The 19,162-nt window shown below is 46.2% G+C and overlaps 1 long non-coding RNA gene across 1 annotated transcript; it reads left to right on the top strand.

Moving 5' to 3' along the window:
- The first annotated feature begins 7,356 nt into the window (after positions 1–7,356).
- LOC116883868 lies at positions 7,357–11,004 on the top strand. Its single transcript, XR_004385800.1, has 2 exons — positions 7,357–7,429; positions 10,708–11,004. It is a non-coding gene; the product is annotated as an uncharacterized LOC116883868 (long non-coding RNA).
- Positions 11,005–19,162: the final 8,158 nt, after the last annotated feature.

The raw sequence follows: 19,162 nt of genomic DNA, 5'->3' as shown, positions 1-19,162 counted from the left end.
GGCACCATTAAGTCTTTTGGAGTGGGCGTGGCCTTGTTGGAGGAAGTGTGTCATTGTGGGCGTGGCCTTGTTGGAGGAAGTGTGTCACTGTGGGCGTGGCCTTGTTGGAGGAAGTGTGTCATTGTGGAGGTGGGATATATGCTCAATCTATGCCCAGTGTGGCACACAGTCTCTGCTGCCTGCAGATCAAGATGTAGAACTCTCACTCCTTTCCCAGCACCACGCCTGCCTGCAAGCTGCCATGCTTCCCGCCGTGATGAGAATGGACTGAACCTCTGAAACTGTGAGCCACGCCAATTATATAGTTTCCTTTTATGAGTCGCCTTTGTCATGGTGTCTCTTCATGGCAATAAAACTCTAAGACAGAAGTAGAGAACTGATTCCCACAAAAATTTTTTGACCTACACATATGATAGATAGGTAGGTAGGTAGGTAGGTAGGTAGATAGATAGATAGATAGATAGATAGATAGATAGATAGATAGATAGATAGATAGATAGATAGATGTAGGTAGATAGATGTAGGTAGGTAGGTAGGTAGGTAGGTAGATAGATAGATAGATAGATAGATAGATAGATAGATAGATAGATAGATAGATAGCTTAGAGAGAAGGAGAGGAAGAAATGGAAGAAAAGGGAAAGAGAAAAATGCTTGAAAAAAATCAGTCATCTGAAGAAAGTTTGATAATTGGGAAATAAGACTAAGGGTTGATCAATCACCTCCCTTAGAATAACAAGCAGATGATACTTTTTCAAAATATAAAGAAGACAACTTCTTTATACAGCAAGACAGACATTTTTATAATGAGAATATCGCGGATGTCCAGATTTTCATCCTACGATGACTCTGAAGTCCTAACCGTCTCTGGCCAGCTGGGTAATGTTTTTAACAAATAACTACTGTGTGGAGTCTCCATTTCTCTTTCTGCTACATGGCAATAATAAGACCCACCTGATAGGTCTAAATGAGACCGCCATTTTCAAGCTCATAGTGACAAGTTCACACAAAATGTCTTCCCCATCTACGTTCTACACTCATCCTTTCAGGCAGGCTAGTGGCCATTAGTAAATTTTATTCAAAAATATATTTATTCATAAAAATATACACAAGAACCATTGTCAGGACTAGAGAGATAGCTCAGTCAGTCAAGTGCCTTGCTGTGCATGCATGAAGACCTGAGTTTAGATTCCTAGTGTTAGCATAAATGTGGTCAGTGTAAACACAGTCAGCATAAATGTCCCTTGGTCCCCAGGGAGAGCTGTTGAACAACCAGCCACCTTAGAGTCCTTGAGGACAGAAGCATTCACAGTCATCATGACAGGCCTTCTCTCTGACCCTTCCTTCTAGGACATTTCCCCTTGGGTGAGACCTTTCCCCTGTTCTCGAGTCGGTTCCTTTCTCGATGCTGTGGAAACCTCAGGCCTGGGGGAACCATTCTCCCACTGAGCTCAGCCCCCAAGTTCACCACATGATGGCCTTGTGATCTGGCCTGGCTGTCATTTCTGGCTACCACCTTTATCCGAATGGCCAAGGCCCTAGCTCCTACTCTCACCCAGAAGGGAATATCTTCACTGCCATGCCTCTCAGTCTAATTCGAAAGCTAAATTTGCATCCCCCATCCACAGACCAAACTCTACATGGCCACTTAAAGGCACTTGCTGCCAACCACTTAGCCCACCATCCAGTCCATAGTGTGCACAGCAGGCTGCACTGGATAGAGTTGCTAGGAAACAGAGAGAACACTGCTTCAGGCACTCTCCCCCGTCCCACCCAGCTCGATGCTGACAGTTGAAGTGGAAACTTAAGGGTTCTTTGAAAAGTCAGTTGAATGGCGTTTTGCTGGGGCAAACACGTTAAAGAACGTTTTGTTAAAGTGGACACAGGTGAAAGGCTAAGGCAGACTCCTGAAGGAAAGGTGTGCTGAAGCAGACACAGGAGAGAGGATATTCTGCTAAAGCAAGCACGTGAAAGGACACGTGATGAAAGAGTCTTTGCTAAAGACTCAAATGTATTGGTCATGTCTTACATTGAGCAGTTGACCTGCATTTGTCGGGATGCCATAGAGAGAAATGCACCAAAAAATTTCTGGTGCTGTGCTGTAGTTTGTTGCTGGTTCTGTGGACTTGGGCTGATTGGGTGCACGTGCTGGGGCAAGACGTGTGCTGAGGCAAGGCACGTGGAGGACCCGTGATGCTTGGAGGGCGTAATTAGAACTCCACAGAGCTACTGAGACAGAGTTTGGCTTGCTGGTACACCTAGCTGCGTAATGCTTGTGGGTCTCCAGTCTTCACTGATCTTTGCTACCCTAAGAGAGGCACAGCTGAGAACTTCTCCTGGTGCCCCTGTTGGTCCCTCCTGTTGATTTGAGCCAAGGCGGAGGCCTGGCTGTCTAGCCTATGCCCTGCCAGGTTGTGTCACCACTGTTGCTGACCTGACTCTACCGAACTGGACTGCTGGTTTATCCGTGAAGTGCCTACTGACCTGTGCACTGGACTGCTGATTTCCAGACAACAGAGAGGAGTTATTCCTCTTTCTAAACAGGTCCACTTCCCCCGAATCCTTTCTTTTCCACTACCTCTGGTGGGTGGTGGGCTACAAGGAAGGTTAGAGTGTTTAAGAACCATAACTAAGAATTTGAAAAAATTAAAGTTATAGATACTCTCTTCTGCTGAGCCGTTGCCTGAGTTTCCATGCTCTAGTGGCCACTACTTGCTGGCCAGGCTCACCATGCCCCTCACACGGTACCACTTAGATTTGTTTATATGCTTGTCTCTGTCCCATTTCTGCCGTTCCGTTCTAAGATACTTAGCCACTTCTGCCATTACATTCTAAGATAAAACAAACACATGGCTTTCCTCCACGCAGAACTGTAGCTTCAGTGTCATCTTTGCTGTAAGCAGATAAGGTTTTCCTATACTATCGCTTCAGCGCCATCTTAGCTAAGGGTAGTCCCAGGGCCATCCGCCATCTTTGTTATGGGCAGTCCCAAACTTTGCGGCCCTTAGGAGAGCGACCTGACTTAAGGTCTCCAAAATACTTTCCAATTAAGACAAGGTTTTCGTTCTGTCCTGCCTTGGTAAATAATGGTTTTTAGTATTAACTTGAAGATTTTTTTTAAACCGTAAAAAGTTAAAGATCGCTGCCTTAAATATTTGCTTGGCCTTCTCTACTGTCATTAAGTCAGTGTGCTCGTTTTATTTGATAGATACATCCAGGACAAATAATTAAACTAACACAGATTGTCTAACTCAGATATACTTAATAGATACTGGCTCTCAATCTTGTCTGAAATCTGTTAAATTGTAATGTTAAATGTTTAAGCCTATTATGACAGACGGAGACTCCCAAAATCTAACAGTGATCCCCCAAAGTCTCCGATAAGATATGGGCACAGCGGGCTGGGGATTTAGCTCAGTGGTAGAGCGCTTACCTAGGAAGCGCAAGGCCCTGGGTTCGGTCCCCAGCTCGAAAAAAAGAACCAAAAAAAAAAAAAAAAAAAAAAAAAAAAGATATGGGCACAGCGATAACCACTGAGACACACTGCTCCATTGCCTTGCCTAAACCAGGGCTCGGCCTACACTGTGGACAAGCAGCGGATACCCAGAGAGTTAAATGTCTCATATTGCCTAAGTCAAGGTGAGTCATTTCTCATGCCATACATTCTCCACGGGGAAAAAGCTCTTTTGTCTTCTAGGCCCGACAGCCAGACTGACTGCCCAAGTTGGGATGGAGACCACAGGGACCTGGAAACTGGTTAGGTAGTGGACTGTAGACCAACCTCTGTCATTTTAATTAATGACATCTACGTTGTGTGTGATTTTTAAAACACGCTTGCTCTTTGCCGGGTGCCACAGCTTGCACTGTACTCCGAAATCAACCACCGCCAACAGCCGTCCCACCCAGCCCCCACGGCTTGCCTCGCCAAGCCGCTCCAGTCTCACTCAGCTGCTCCAAATCGCCAGTTCTGACGCTTCTCCCATGAACGCAGGGAGTCGTGATCGCTATACACGGACCAACCACCGGGCCGCTAGCTCCGCCAATCCTCCCGGGCTGTGCCCTTTCTCTTGCCCCCCCCCCCAGTCGCTTTGAATGGAAAACACCAGACACCCTTAATATTTTAAAACCAGCCAGATAACACAATGGTTGGCCGCAGAATCTATAGCTCTAAATTCATCAGATATCCTATGTTAGAATTCCGCCGTTCAGTCATCCCAGGCCTTACATAGTTCGTGTTCCTCCCTCCAACGCCTGACCACAAAGCCCCTCTCCATCTCTTTCTCTTTTCCTCCTGGGACCCAGAGATCCCACCTTTTTTTTTTTTCACCCAGCGATTGGCTTCTACCGTATTTATTGACATAATCAAGGAACAATTAGGGAACCAGACTTTAGTATCAGCTCCTCCCCCTTCACATCTAGATTATAATTTATTCTCCCCAGATTTCTGACTACATTGACAGCTAGAAAACAGACCTAGCCCCTTACCCCAAGGTAATCCACCGCCATATTAGTTCATTAGTCAATTCATTAACTGGCTAAGACTGCCAGGTCTCTTATCAAAGACAGACAGGCTTGCCTTACTCACAGATGTCACACTAAATGCTTCACAAGTTCAGATGTAACATTTCACAGAAGTAATCTTCTGTTACTTTATTATTTCCTCCCCCTGTTATGCCATTGTCCTAACAATCAATATAGCTCTTGTAAATTAGCCTAACCCTAATAAAAAACATCCCAGTATACGATCCAACTTTTATATTCACAAGTTCGATTTGTAAGTTTCCTTTCATTGTCTTTTAACTGTAGACTTAAGATGTTTCTCATGCTAAATCTATGTATATCATATTCACAAGGTTTTGAGCCTTGTGAATTTATCTCTTTTATAAACTTATAAGCTCCAGGAAACCCACTCAGATCTACCTCTTGTGGACCAAACAGACTCCATCTGGATTAGTACACCTGCCCATCAGTAGCCTGACTTTCTGCCTGTCACCTATTTCCCAGATTCCTCTCCTGCTCCCTGGGAGTGGAACTCCCCTCATCCCAACCACCAAGGCCTAAGGGTTCAAATGTACATAAACCTATGAAAAAGAATTTTCCTCCCAAACATACTCAACTTTATTCTGTACCTATTGTGTGTGTGTGTCTGTGTGTGTATGTATGTATTCATGCATGCATGTATGTATGTATGTATGTATGTATGTATGTATGTATGTATGTGTTTCAGCATCTTGCCAAGTCAAGTCCAGGCATTTACTCAAAATCCAGGACAGCTCCAGAGAAGCAACTTACAGATGCTCCAATTTGCTCTCACAGACAGATGCTTCTACTGGACATGCTTCTTCTACCTACAGATGGTTCCACAGACCCTGGAATGGAGAAAACAGCCAACTCTCCCAGCATCCTCGTCCCCTTTCTCTTGGGTTTCCCAGAGACACATCACCCCCAACATCAGCCAGGAGTAGCTAAAGATCAAGATGATCCTATTCCTGCTGAACCACTACCTCTTTCTAGTTTTTCCTTTTTTTAATTAACTCAAAATGGAGGGATTTTAACATCCCTTCTAGGTCCACCCACAGTTACCTGGCAACAGCTAGGTATGCCTGACTCACTATACAAGGAGCTGTTTGCCCTCTCCTCATTCTCTTCCTCTCTTACTTTTTTTTTTTTTTTTTTTTTTCTTTTTTTTCGAGCTGGGGACCCGAACCCAGGGCCTTGCGCTTCCTAGGCAAGCGCCTACCACTGAGCCAAATCCCAACCCTCCTCTCTTACTCTTTATGCCCCTTCTCTCTCTGACCACTTTCTCCCTCTCTCCCCTTCCCCCACCCTCTCTCCATGTGTTCTTGGCCAGTGTCGTCTCCTCCTCCTCCTCCTCCTCCTCCTCTTCCTCCTCCTCTTCCTCCTCCTCCTCCTCCCTCCTCCTCCTCCTCCTCCTCTCTCCTCTCTCCCTCTCCTCCCTCCTTCCCAAAATCCCCTCCCTGTACCCTAAATAAACTCTATTCCATACCATATCTATCATAGGGCTGGTATCTTAGGGGGAAGGGTGCCTCAGCATGGGTCCACAGAGGCACCCCTTTTCTTTTCACCTCACCATGCTATCCCTGTATCAAACATATCCTTGACTCTTTCTTCTTTTAATAAAACACAACACCCAGGATCCACAAAACAAAATCCAGGCATAGCTGTGCACACATGTAACCCTAGTACAGGGAAGCAGAGACAGAGAGCACCCGCACTTACTGAACAGCTCGTCTGGCCAATAGGTAAGCACGGGGTTAAGTAGCAAAAAGCTTAGGTGGAGAACAACCGAGAAAAACACAGAACACCAGTTTCTACTTTCTGAATATATTGCGCTCACATGCCTACCATTTGGTGGAAAACAAAAGACTATATGAAATCCACCTGCAAATTATAAATTTGAAAATAAAGTTGTATTGGTTTCAGGAAAATCATTGTAAGCAGAATGAACAACTTAGAGTAAGAAAATGCTCATGGTGGCCAAGTCAAGTCCCGTTTACCCGCAGGGTCAATAAAAACAACAGCTCAGCTAGCAACTTGACTGACACATGGGAGACTGCCAAAGGAAAGGGTGCTTGAGTGCTAAATCCAGGTTTAAAAAGGACTCATTAACGAAAACTAGAGCACGAAGATCACACCGCATGCTTTCAGTGATAGGAAATTGAGGACACTTTATAGCTTGTCCTCTTAAAAAGGTTTTGTTACACTTCTCTTTGTTTGTTTGTTTGTTTTTTTATTTGGGGTCATGCCTTGCATGTGAAGTCAGACGTTCGGTTTCAACATCCACTACATGGGTCCTGGAACCTCCACACCCCCCACCCCAGCTACCTGACCAGCCTTTGTCTTTCATTCCAATAGCAAGTGAATGAGATGTACATTCCTAAAAAATGATTATCAATGCATCACGCTGTTTCCAAGATGACCTGAATGAAACAAAGCATTAACCTAGGCAGCCGAGGTCTCCAGAGCCTGGGAGGGTTCACAGAGCCACTTTCTCAAAATTACAAGAAGCAAAGATTTGACGTCAGTGACATTGTTCACACCCAGTTCACTCCCCTAAGGCCAAAGAGCCCTCAGAACTCTTGCCTAGACCGAAAAGCACTCGATAGAGCCCTGACATTTTGTTAAAAAGAAAAGAAAAGTGGAATTCTGCCTCGGAGCTCCAGCCCAAGCTGTGCCCTGTGACTGTGCTCTGTACTTTTGGTGTTACAAAGACTGATGCTCTGACAAAACTCTCTCCTCGACCAAGATTGAGTCAGACTAGACCACCTTCGTGTTGCCCAATTTTATCCAAAAACCCTACTAAGCTGGTTTATTGAGTCCCCGCCTTCAATATCTGATCAAATCCATCATCTTCTACCCTGCAGGTGATGTATGACTGCTCTGATGTCTTGGAGAGAATCCTACCAAGCAGGTGTAGCCTGAATTCTCCCTTCCCACAATGCTTCCTCCTAGTTATTTTTCATCCACCGGTCCCCACCTTGTTCCTAGGCTTAAATTCGCTGATGATCACTGAATTCCTACTCCCTCCCAGCTTTATAGAGACACCTCTTCTCCCCTGCAACACTTCCACCAAAAGTCTGCTTTACCCCTTCAATATCTGTCCATCCCTGGTTCTTTTTTTCTACTTTATTCTTTAAATTTATAATGTGTGAAGTGTGTGTATGTATAGATGCATACATGGGGGCATGTGTGTATGCCGGTGACAGATATACACATATATGTAAAGGCCTGAGTTGACATGAGGATGTCTTCCTCCATTACTCTCCACTTTATTTACCAAGGCAGGGTCTCTCACTGAGCTCAGAGCTTCCTGATTTGACCAGTCTGGCCAGCTTCCTCTGTGTCTAGCTCCCAGTGCTAAGATTCCAGGTGGCCACCATACCTGCCTGGGTTCTCCACAAGCGCTAGGGATCTGTGGTGGTTTGGAGGATTAGAAGCCGTGGGCTCCTTGGCTTGCACATTAGGCTGTAACTCTCAGCTATTGCTCCGGCACCCCTGTACGACCATGCTCCCCACCATGATAGTAATGAACTGACCCTCTGAAACCGTAAACAAGACCCCACTTAAACGCTTTTCTTCTGTAAGAGTTTCCTTGAGGCTGGAAATGGTTCAGTGGTTGGGAGTACCAGCTACTCCTCTAGAGGACCCAGGTTCAATTCCCAGCACCCACGTGGTAGCTCACAATTGTAACTCCAGTTCCTGGGGACCCATGACACAAGGCATGCACATGTGCACATAATCATGTATGCAGGCAAAATATTCACACCCATACATACTCATACCCATACATACTCACACCCATAAATACTCACACTCATACATACTCACACCCATACATACTCACACTCATGCATACTCACACCCATACATACACCCATGCATACTCACATTCATGCATACTCACACACACATACTCACACCCATGCATACTCACACCCATGCATACTCATACCCATGCATACCCATGCATACTCACACCCATGTGTGCTCACACCCATACGTGCTCACACCCTTGCATATTCACACCCATATGTGCTCACACTCATACATACTCACACCCATGCATACTCACACCCATGCATACTCACACCTATGCATACTCACACCCATAAATGAAATAAATAAACCCAAGGGGGGTGTCTCTTCATAGCAACGGAACGGTAGTTAAGGATCTGAACTCCAGTCTTCGTAGTTGTAGAGCAAAGTGTGCACACTTAAACACTCCCGTTCTGATTTCTTTAGCAATCCCCAGCCCACTTCTCTCCCACTCTTCAGTCTTGGCTCCTAGTTTTACTAACTGTTCATACAAAGCCCTCTCAGAAAAAGAAAATCCCCCAGCAGTAAAAATAAATGAATGGCGGCCTGTGTTGTGGCCTTAGAAATATTATAGGAGTCTTTGCCTTATTTGGATCATTTAATTCTTCGTCTTCATTTGTTTATTCTTCTTATGGATACACAGGCTGGCCTTGAATTCACAATCTTCCCACTCCCAAAGCCCCTTTCCAAATAACTAGTTTTAAAGGCAAGTACATGGCTAATTTTTCAACTGGTGTCCATCTAAGAGGCCTTGTTTGACTTCCTTGGTCCACTTTGATGGCCTCTGACTTCAATTTTGTCCTGATTCTAGTCTCTGAAGAAGCAACACTGTCTACTTGGGTTGTCCCCTTCAGGCCATTGGAGTCTCTTGTCTGTTATCACAGGCCGGTGAACATTCTCCCAGCCACATGCCAGGATCTCAGAACTCTCCTTAATCTAGGTCCCCATGCCATTTCTTGCAGCCACTCATCTACACAGCTGATCCGACTAACTCCAGGCTTTCCCTCACAGCCTCTGCTAGCAGTTTGTAACCCGAATCCTTCACTGTGTTAATGAACTCCAGGCCTTCACAATTGCCCCTCACTAGTTACCTCCCCGCCCAATCCTAAGACACCATCCTAAGACACCATCCGTACCCTGACTTCAGTGTTTCATCCCTTAGCCTCCACAGCCATTGCCTACCCACACCGCAAGATAAAGCCCACACGCTATTGTGGATCTGAACGTATCTGACTGTTTTCTGAATTCATTTTTCCTCCTCTAAAAATTGCATTTTTCCCCACCATAAACAATCAAGATGTAGATTCCCTATTGAATCCAAGGGAAGTCTGGATAGATCTAGATTGTTCCGTGTTCTTTAAGACCCATACAAATGTTGGATGTTGTTTTTAGTTCTGCAAGCCACCAACCTTTCTTTCTTGCAGGGCCTTCCTACCAGAAGTGGCCCAACTGAACTCCCCTATGGGCGTGGTCTGCCTCCAAGGAGTCAAGGCCCTGGCAGCCAATCAAGTAATGGGAACAAGGTTCATTGTAAAGACGAGAATGCTGCCAGCATTAAGTCTAACTGAAGACGCTTCTGCTGTTTTCTTTCAAGTATCTTCCAAAGGGGAATATCTTAGAAAGCCCTGAGAGCATTCAGAAAACAAAGATGTGAAAGGGAATGGGGACTAGGACTCATGAGGAATGAGGGGAACAAAGCTACGATTCTCAGTCTGAGGAAAAGAAAGCCTAGGGGCCATTTAACACTGGCCTGAAAGGTTTCAAGGCTATTCTGCTAGGAGACAGAGACCGGCTGTTCCGAGAGTCTCCTGTGAGGACAGAATACAAACGGATGAGCATCCGTGAGTGACTTAGGCAAGCAAATGACCTCTGCCAACGAGGATACCAGACTTCAGAGGCATTGTCAAGGGAGAGTCGGGCTCTCCTCTAAAGTTCTTCCAAGTCCAAAGCAGGTCAGGGGTAGTGGCCTCAGCAGGCAGAGAGGGAAGACTAGACATGGCCTCAACACCTCGGCAGCTGTGGCCGTGACTCTGCCTCGCCAACGGCCAGCACTCTGCCTTCGTAGTAGGCCGGCCTCATAATAGCTTTTCCAACTCCAGCACTTTGTGAATTGAGCCAGGCAAGAAGTAAAAAGGAAGGCATGTAAGGAATGAAAAAAGGGGGGTGAAATTGATTAATTTTTCCATGAGAGGGGCTGGATGGAGCTGCAAATAACTCAGCTGAGGTCCTTGGTAACTGTCAATTTCTAAAGTAAGAATCCATGGAAATTAGCTTCCTCATACATCACTAATTGGGCCTTCTCTCTCTCCCCTTGGTTCTCTGGTTTCCTGGCCTCCGTTGGGGTCCTTTGTATGGTTCTCTTTACACCTTCAGCACTCGCCTGGTTCGGATTCCTGAACAACAAAAGCCAAAGACAGATTCTTGATGCCGGAGCCAACACTTCACAAATTCCAGGCCCAGATCTTTGGCATAGCGCAGTTCCTGGTTAAACCCAGCACTGAATCTTCCACACCGAAGGACCCAGCATCCAGAATGCTTGGGACCAGAAGCACTTCTGCTTTGGACTGGTTTTCTTCAGAGTTTGGAATATTTGCACAGAAATAATGAGCTATCTTGGGGATGAAGCTTAAGTCTAAATAAGAAATTAAATACAAAATTACTCTATACTTCGTATGCCTCACAGAGCCTCAAGGTCATGCGTGTCTATGCAGATACACATGTAGTTTGTGTACAAAATAGTCATGTGGTGTAGAATTTTCTGCTTGTGTCGCGAAACTCAAAAAGTTTCAGATTTTGGAGTACTTTGAACTTTTTATTTTCTTATTATGAATGTTTAACCTGTATCTTTAAAGATTTATTTATTAGGTACACAGTGTCCTGCATGCATGCATGTCTGCAGGCCAGAAGAGGACACCAGACCCCATTACAGATGCTTGTGAGCCACCATGTGGTTGCTGGGATTTGAACTCAGGACCTCTCGAAGAGCAGACGGTGCTCTTAACTGCTGAGCCATCTCTCCAGTCCTAATCTGTACTTTCTAAAAAAAAAAAAAGATTTAATTCCTTAAGAACGTTGGGTGTCTTGCCCACCAAACAGTAAAATGTGGTTTACAGCTGGGTGTGGTAGCGCTGAGCTGTAATACACACACACACACACACACACACACACACACACACACACACACACACACACACACACACTGGAGGGGCTATGGCAGCAAGATCTGGATACTGTAAATAGGCTGCTCATCTTACCAATTAGTCCATGCTAAAACGCTCTTGGGTTCTAATGCATTAATGACGCTCTGACCCTCAGGGGAGGCTGATCCCCTCCCCGTGATTTTACACCAGTCCCTTCATGGGGGGAGAAATGGGCCCTTTGGCACCAGCCGCGAAAGAGAAAGACGTGTGAGCTCCCACCAGCCGCCTGGATTCCTGAGTTTATGCCACAGCCAGCAAGAGCAGCAGGAGTCACTCATGAGCTCCACACAGCCTCTGAGGACAGACTCTCCAGCCAGCCCCTGGAACTCCCACAGCCACACCCAAATACACAAAACACAGATGCAGCAGGATGTCTGGAGCAAGATGGCGGCTCGCGGGCGGCAGAGAACCCTGCCATCACTAAGAAGATCTTACTGAGGTGAAGGACACGGGAAAGCAAATGGCTAGAGGTGGTTCTGGCTTCAAATACTGGCGGTTTCTGTGGCAGAAAAGACCAGGGGGGGAGGGGGTTGCGGGGGGCGGATAGGGGGACGACACAACTCCATTGTATCTTGCTGGCCCGATGAGATGAGAATCTTTGAGAGTCTGGCCCCCTGTGGAAGAAACTACTCACTGGCTGACTGACTTCTGTTCACCATCTTTTTAATCTACAACCCTTGTTCCCCATTGGGAAGGAATTTGGCTCACCCTGTTACATCAGTTGATAGCGTACGTGACCCCTGCTAAGTCACAAAATGATTTCAAGCCGGTTTCCTCCAAATCACGTGGAAGGGGCTGGATGGTGAAGGTAGTCTTTCTGTCCTCCCTCACCGGGCTTTGACTGCTCCCCAGTAGTGAGGTAGGAGATGACAAGCGCAAACGACGTGTACTCACTCAAAATGACGTATTCCAACTCATTCCTGTCTTTGAGGAGTAGAGAGTGTGTGCACCTCACATTCCTTAGTCCTAAAAGTGAAGCATCGTGGGGAAAACTTGCCAGTGACTGCACAAGGACAGAAATCAATGAGTTTCGCTGCTTGACTGTCTCTGGGCCTCCCCAGCACCTGCTTCTCCAACCTGAGTTCTGAACCAATACCATGCGATTGAATATTTGTGACTGGGACATGAGTCTCTTGGCATTTCTGTAGCCACAGGTCTTTGATAGCTGTCATTCCCCGTGGGCTGTTCAGGATGCGGACTTTGCTTCTCTTCAGTGATCTCCTGGATCTGCTCCTGCCTCATAGCCTCTGATCACCCTGTTAGGCTCCGTGGGCCAGGAGCTAACGGTCCTCTCCCTGTTCTTCCCACTGACTGAAACCCCATCTGTTGCGTCTTGCTGACACTCCACTAGCCCCTCTGTCCATGTTCAGAAATGTCCCCTGCTACTCCCAACTCCTGACACCACAGTCTGCCTACATTTTCTTCATCTGACTGTCTTCCCGCAACCCCCTCAACCATTCTCTCTCTAATGTGTAATTCCTTACCACAGGAATCACAGTTTGAAAGGTTTAGAGAAATGCTTATGTTAAGTACTCCATGTGTTTCCTGTATAACAGTTCATGCATGCAATCCCGGCACTTAGCAGGCAGAGGCAGGACGGTCGCCTTGAGTCTAAACCAGCTGTGCTATAAGGTGTCTTGGAGGCCTCTGTGGGGGAGGGACGCAGGAACTCAGCGTCTTGTTCTGTTGTCACCACCATACAACCCACTGTCCCGTTAGCTAACCGTTTCTTTTTATTAATGTTTTCGTCTCTGTCAGCTGGGAACTCCTGATAACAATAGCCTGAGGTTAGTAAGCGTTCATCTGTAGGAACCCTCAAACCTTCACCGTATCTCATTATTACCTGACATGCATTGCTTTTGTATATTTGAGATGTCCCAATGGCTCCAGGAGTCACTATGTAAAAGCATGATAGACTGCAGGGTGGCTCAGTGGGTAGAAGTGCTTGCTGCCGAGCATGGTGGCTTGAGTTCAAGTCTCAGTGATCATGCACATTCACGCTGTGTGTCACATGCACCTAAATACAAGCCGGGCAAATTGATGAGTCTGAGTCCAATAGGGACTTTCCAAAGGCAGATCTTATACAATAACTTTAAGTTCCTTCCCCTCCTCCTCCTCCCTCTCCCCTTCCTCCTCTTCCTCCTCCTCCCCTTCCTCCTCTTCCTCCTCCTCCCCCTCCTCCTCTTCCTCCTCCTCCCCCTCCTCCCCCTCCTCCTCTCCTCCTCCTCCTCTCCTCCTCCTCCTCCTCCTCCCCCCTCCTCCTTCCTCCTCCTCCTCCTCTTCCTCCTCCTCCTCCTCCTCCTCCTCCTCCTCCTCCTCCTCCTCTTCTTCAAGACAAGGTCTCTGTAGCCCCGGTTTTCCTGGAACTCTCTGTGTAGACCAGGTTGACCTTGAACTAATAGAAATCTGTCTGCCCCTGTAGTTCTGGAACTAAAGGCATGTATCACCATGGTCTGCTATACGGGGAACAGTTTTCAAAGGCTAAAAACAACTATCAGTTAGGTGTGGTGACTCATACCTACAGTCCCAGCACTTTGGAGGCAGAGGAAGGCAGATCTCTGAGTTCAAAACCAACCTGGTCTACAAAGTAAGTTCCAGGATAGCCAAGGCTACACAGATAAACCCTGTATCAAAAACATTTAATGGTAGTTTCTGCAAATTAAAAAAATAAAGCAGCTTCATAATAAAATCAATATAAATTCACCTGGTAAGACAGAATCATTAAGATCTGAACATGAGAAAAATCCAGAAAAGTTTTGTTTCTCTTTTCTTTTCATTCTTTTTCCTTTTTCTCTTCTTTCTTTTTCCTCTTTTTTTTTCCTTAACTGAGTTGAAGTGGAAAACTAAAACTTTGACTTTATTGTTGTTGATCATTCTCTGAATTTCCAGAAACAAAATACCCATCAGTTTCTGGAACTTTAGAGGCTTACAGCTTATATATCCTTGCTTTGAAGTTTCTGGAGGGTAAGCAGTTCGTGTGTGTGTGTGTGTGTGTGTGTGTGTGTGTGTGTGTTCGTGTGTGTCTCTGTGTGTGTGTGTCTGTGTGTGTGTCTCTGTGTGTGTCTCTGTGTTTGTGTGTGTGTGTGTGTGTGTGTGTGTTTTGTGTGTCTTTCTGTTTCTCTGTCTCACTGTGTATCTGTTTTCCTCTTTCTGTTTCTGTGTGTGTCTGTCTCTGTGTGTGTCTCTCTCTGTCTGTCTGTCTGTCTCTCTGTGTGTGTCTGTGTCTGTGTGTGTGTGTTTGTGTGTCTGTGTGTGTGTGTGTGTTTGTCTCTATGTGTCTGTGTCTGTGTGTGTGTCTGTGTGTGTTAGTGTGTGTTTGTGTGTGTCTGTGTGTGTGTCTCTGTGTGTGTCTGTGTGTGTGTGTCAGTCTCTGTGTGTGTGTGTTGCTTAGACAGGGTCTCCCTGGGTAGCTCAGGCTGGCCTTGAACTGGAGACCCTCATGTTGCAGGGTGGGGGAAGTGCCCAGCTAATGTGACTTTATCTCAAGACCTTCTCATATTTAGTACATGGTTTTGGTTTTGCTTTCCCGTGACAGATTTTAATAACATTACTGCTGCAGTTAAGTGATGTGGATAAGTACTTGAAGAGTAAAGAGAATCCAAACTTAAGCCACTCCTCCAACGAGCCATCTTCCAGGAGATAAGATAGGTACAACAGATTGGGAAGGAGCCCAGTCCCTTCTGCTAACAGGTTGCACATCATTCAATCATCAGTGCCCTCCATTTACATACAACTGTGCCTCCAAGCTCCCCAAACAGCAGCCCTCAACATTTTGGGGAGCACTTCCTGACTGCCTCTTCCATTGGGGTGCTGGGGTCTCAACTGCACCCTCACTGAAGGCAACCTGCACCAGTGTCTTCTCCTCTGTCAAGGTAACAAAGCTCATACTCCGGCCCCTCAACACTGTTTTCCAGATTTTACTGATGATTTTAGTTCATCTCAAGCTCAATTTTCTTTGCAACAACAATAAAGAGAAAACCCAGAGACGCGGCTTAGCTCAGTTGCTCCAGTGTTTGCCTCTCGTGCAGGAAGACCTGGATTACATTCCTAGTACTTCCCAAACCGAGAGGGCAGCATCCGTGTAATCCCAGGAGGAGGAAGATTGAAGCTCAAGGTTACCCTCCACTACATATCGAACTCAAGGCCAGCCTGGCTTACACGAGACCCAGTCTCAAGAAGGCGAAACAAGGGGCTGGGGATTTAGCTCAGCGGTAGAGCGCTTACCTAGGAAGCGCAAGGCCCTGGGTTCGGTCCCCAGCTCCGAAAAAAAGAACCAAAAAAAAAAAAGAAGGCGAAACAAATCCTGGGGAACTGCTTTGAGAAGCTCGAGGTAGAGCCTGGGAATGGGACTGGGTGACACGAATGACCAGGCAAGCCTGGGAACTGCCAGCCTGCCCGTGACATCCACAGCCTGAGAGTTTCTTCCTCTGCTTCTGAAGAGCAAGTAGGGGCCTCAGTGTCCACTCAGTGCCGCTCAGACTCCAGCGGAGCCTCTCAGAAACTCATCTCGCAGATGCAGGACTGGCCTGGGCATCCCTGCCAAGTATCGGAAGAACTCCACCATTCAGCTTTCTGGAGGAGGTGCTGTGCCCTGAGGAAGGGTTCCTTCAAGGGTGCTGTTTTGTAAAATAAGAACATTAGAGTTTTTCTCCTCCCCCTCTCTTATTTCTAAAACATTTTTGTTGCCGTTATAATGAAAGAAACATAAAACGCAGCACCCGTTTTTCAATGCTCAGTTTGGTGGCAATAACTCTGTTCCTATGACTGTGTCCTCACTGCCATCCTCCTCCTCCAAAATTTCCTCATCCTCTCCAAATGAAACCTTCTCATTATTTGCTTGCTGAGAATTCCATATGCCTAGATGAGCTACTGTGATCACCCCTATACCCTAAGTCCCTCCTAACCCCGCAGAGCCCCTACTTCCAAATACGTTCCTCTCCTACTGTCTACTGTCCTGTGTGTGTGTGTGTGTGTGTGTGTGTGTGTGTGTCTAGGTGTATGTGTGCATATGTCTGTGCATGTGTGTGTGTGCTTCTGTGTGTGTGTGTATGTGTGTGAGTCTGTGTGTATAAGTCTGTGTGTATGTAGACATAGATGTGTGTGTGAGTCTCTGTGTGTATGTATACATGTGTGAGTCTCTGTGTGCATGTATGCGTGTGTCCGTGTGACTGTGTGTGTGTATATGTGTGTGCATGTATGTGTGTGCTTCTGTGTGTGTGTTTCTGTGTGTATGTATATATGTTTGTATATGTGTATATGTGTGTGAGTCTCTGTGTGTGTGTATATGTGTGTATCTATGTGTCTGTATGTGTGTCTCTCTTAGTATGTGTGTGTATATATAGATGTCCGTGTGCCTCTATGTGTGTATGTATGTGTACATGTGTGTATGCTTCTCTGTGTATGTGTCTGTATGTATGTGTGCATGTATGTGTGTGCTTCTGTGTGTGTGTTTCTGTGTGTATGTATATATGTTTGTATATGTGTATATGTGTGTGAGTCTCTGTGTGTGTGTATATGTGTGTATCTATGTGTCTGTATGTGTGTCTCTCTTAGTATGTGTGTGTATATATAGATGTCTGTGTGCCTCTATGTGTGTGTGTCTGTATGTATGTGTACATGTGTGTATGCTTCTCTGTGTATGTGTCTGTATGTATGTGTGCATGTGTGTGCATGTGTGTGTATGCATGTGTGTGTGTGTGTATGTGCACATGTGCATGTGCCCATCCCACCAAGTTTAATTAGGATTGCTTGCATGGGCATAGGTGCTACTCAGTGGCTACACGTCTACAGAAAATGACTTGCCCTCCATGGGTTAACTTCCAATAGATCCCAGAGAGGGTGTCTTCCCAAGCCCCTCCCCTATCTGTGATAGACCACTGAAGGGCCCAATCCTGTGCAGGTAATCACGTCTGCTGTGATTTCCTAAGTGCAAAGGCTGGGTCATGTCTCAGAGACACTGTTTTAAAACACTTCTCCCATCTACCCTGTGCTGGGTAATTTTTCTAAGTTTGACTGACACAAACTACAGTCTCCAGGTGAAACGGAACCTCGATTAAGAAACTACCACTGGAAAACTGTTCTGTGAGTATATCTGTCGGGAAGTTTTTTGATTGACTCTGGAGAACCCAGCCGACTGTGGGTAGATTGTCCTGGCTATGTAAGTAAGCAAGCTGAGCGAGTCATGGGGAGAAGGCCAATGTCCAGCATTCCCCGCAGCCTCTATTTCAGCTCCTGCCTCCGGTTCCTGCTTGACCTCCCTGGCTTCCCTCAGGACTGAACTCCGGCCTGTAAGCTGAAATAAATCCCTTCCTACACCAACAGAAAACAAACTAGAACGCTCCTACTCCTTCAGTCTTTCCTCCTTTCTTCCCTCATGCTCTCCAGCCATTGGAGAGGAGCAATGGGAGCCCTGTTCAAGGCTAAACACTCATCAGTCATCGTTTGCACTGTGACTGATTATGGGTCTCCGCTGTACCCACCACACACTGCAAAAGGAAGCTTCCCTGGTAAAAGTTGAGAGTAAGGACTAACCCTTGAGTAGAAGCAAGCATTAGAGGGCAGTTTGACAGCACAGCCTCCTGTGTCCATTAAATACTAATGCTCTTACCTGCCCTGCTCCCCACCTCTCAGGCATCCACCATTCTGATTCCCATAAATTTGATGTTTGTGTGATACACTGTCTTGCTATGTAGACCGAGCTGTCCTGAAACTCACAAATCCCCCTGTCTCAACCTCCCCAGGGCTGGGATTATACGTGTGCTACCCACACAGCAAATAGTTGTTTTAAGTGTCTCCTCTAAATGCAGTCATATCGCATTTGTCCTCTGTGGCTGGCTAGCTCCATATAACACCGTCTTCTGAGTGCGTCTGTGTTCGTGTTGCAGCCTGTGAATTTCCCTGTTTTGAATAACATTGTGTTATATGTATCTTCTACCCTTTGTTTATCTGTTGATAGATGTTGTGGTCGCTTCTGCCTTTGGGCTGTCGTGAGTAATGCTACCTTTCGTGGATATGCAAATACCCGTTCTTTTCTGCGTTCAATTCCTCAGGGTCTATACTTTATATAGAATTGCAGGGTTGTCTGGTCGTTTTATAGTGGGTTAGCTTCCTCGTGGGCGCTTTGGTTTTTGAGGAGTCACTTTCTGTCTGCCTCAGTGTTCGTACCGCTGTGCACTCCCACCAGCAGTGCACAAGGGTTGAGGCTCCTCCACATCCTACCCAGGGCTGCTGTTGCCTCCTTGTTTTGGGTCATAGCCACCCTAAGGGCTGTGGACGTAGTTTATGTCATGGCAGCTTTGACTCGTGCTCCCGAACGGTTAGTGAGGAGCCTTTGTTTTAAGGAATTGAAAACAAGAAAAAGTGTATCTCCAAAGAGTTCTGTTGGAGCCAGGGAAGTAGCTCGGTGAGAGAGTGTGCTTGACATGCACAAGGTCCCGGGTTCCATCCCCAGCACACACACAAAGAAAACGAAAGAGAACAAGGCAAGTGAAAGGATTTGCACTGAGAGGGTCCCAGTCAGTAATAACAGAAGCAAACGGAAGGAAGAAATAACACGGCAGTGCAGGCCTACAAATACAGATCTTCGAACCTCTGTAAAGATAAATATATATTATCAGCTTAAACAAAAG

Source organism: Rattus rattus, chromosome 14 (genome assembly GCF_011064425.1).
Source record: "Rattus rattus isolate New Zealand chromosome 14, Rrattus_CSIRO_v1, whole genome shotgun sequence".
Taxonomy (NCBI): Eukaryota; Metazoa; Chordata; class Mammalia; order Rodentia; family Muridae; genus Rattus; species Rattus rattus.
This window is presented reverse-complemented; position numbering and strand designations above follow the sequence as displayed.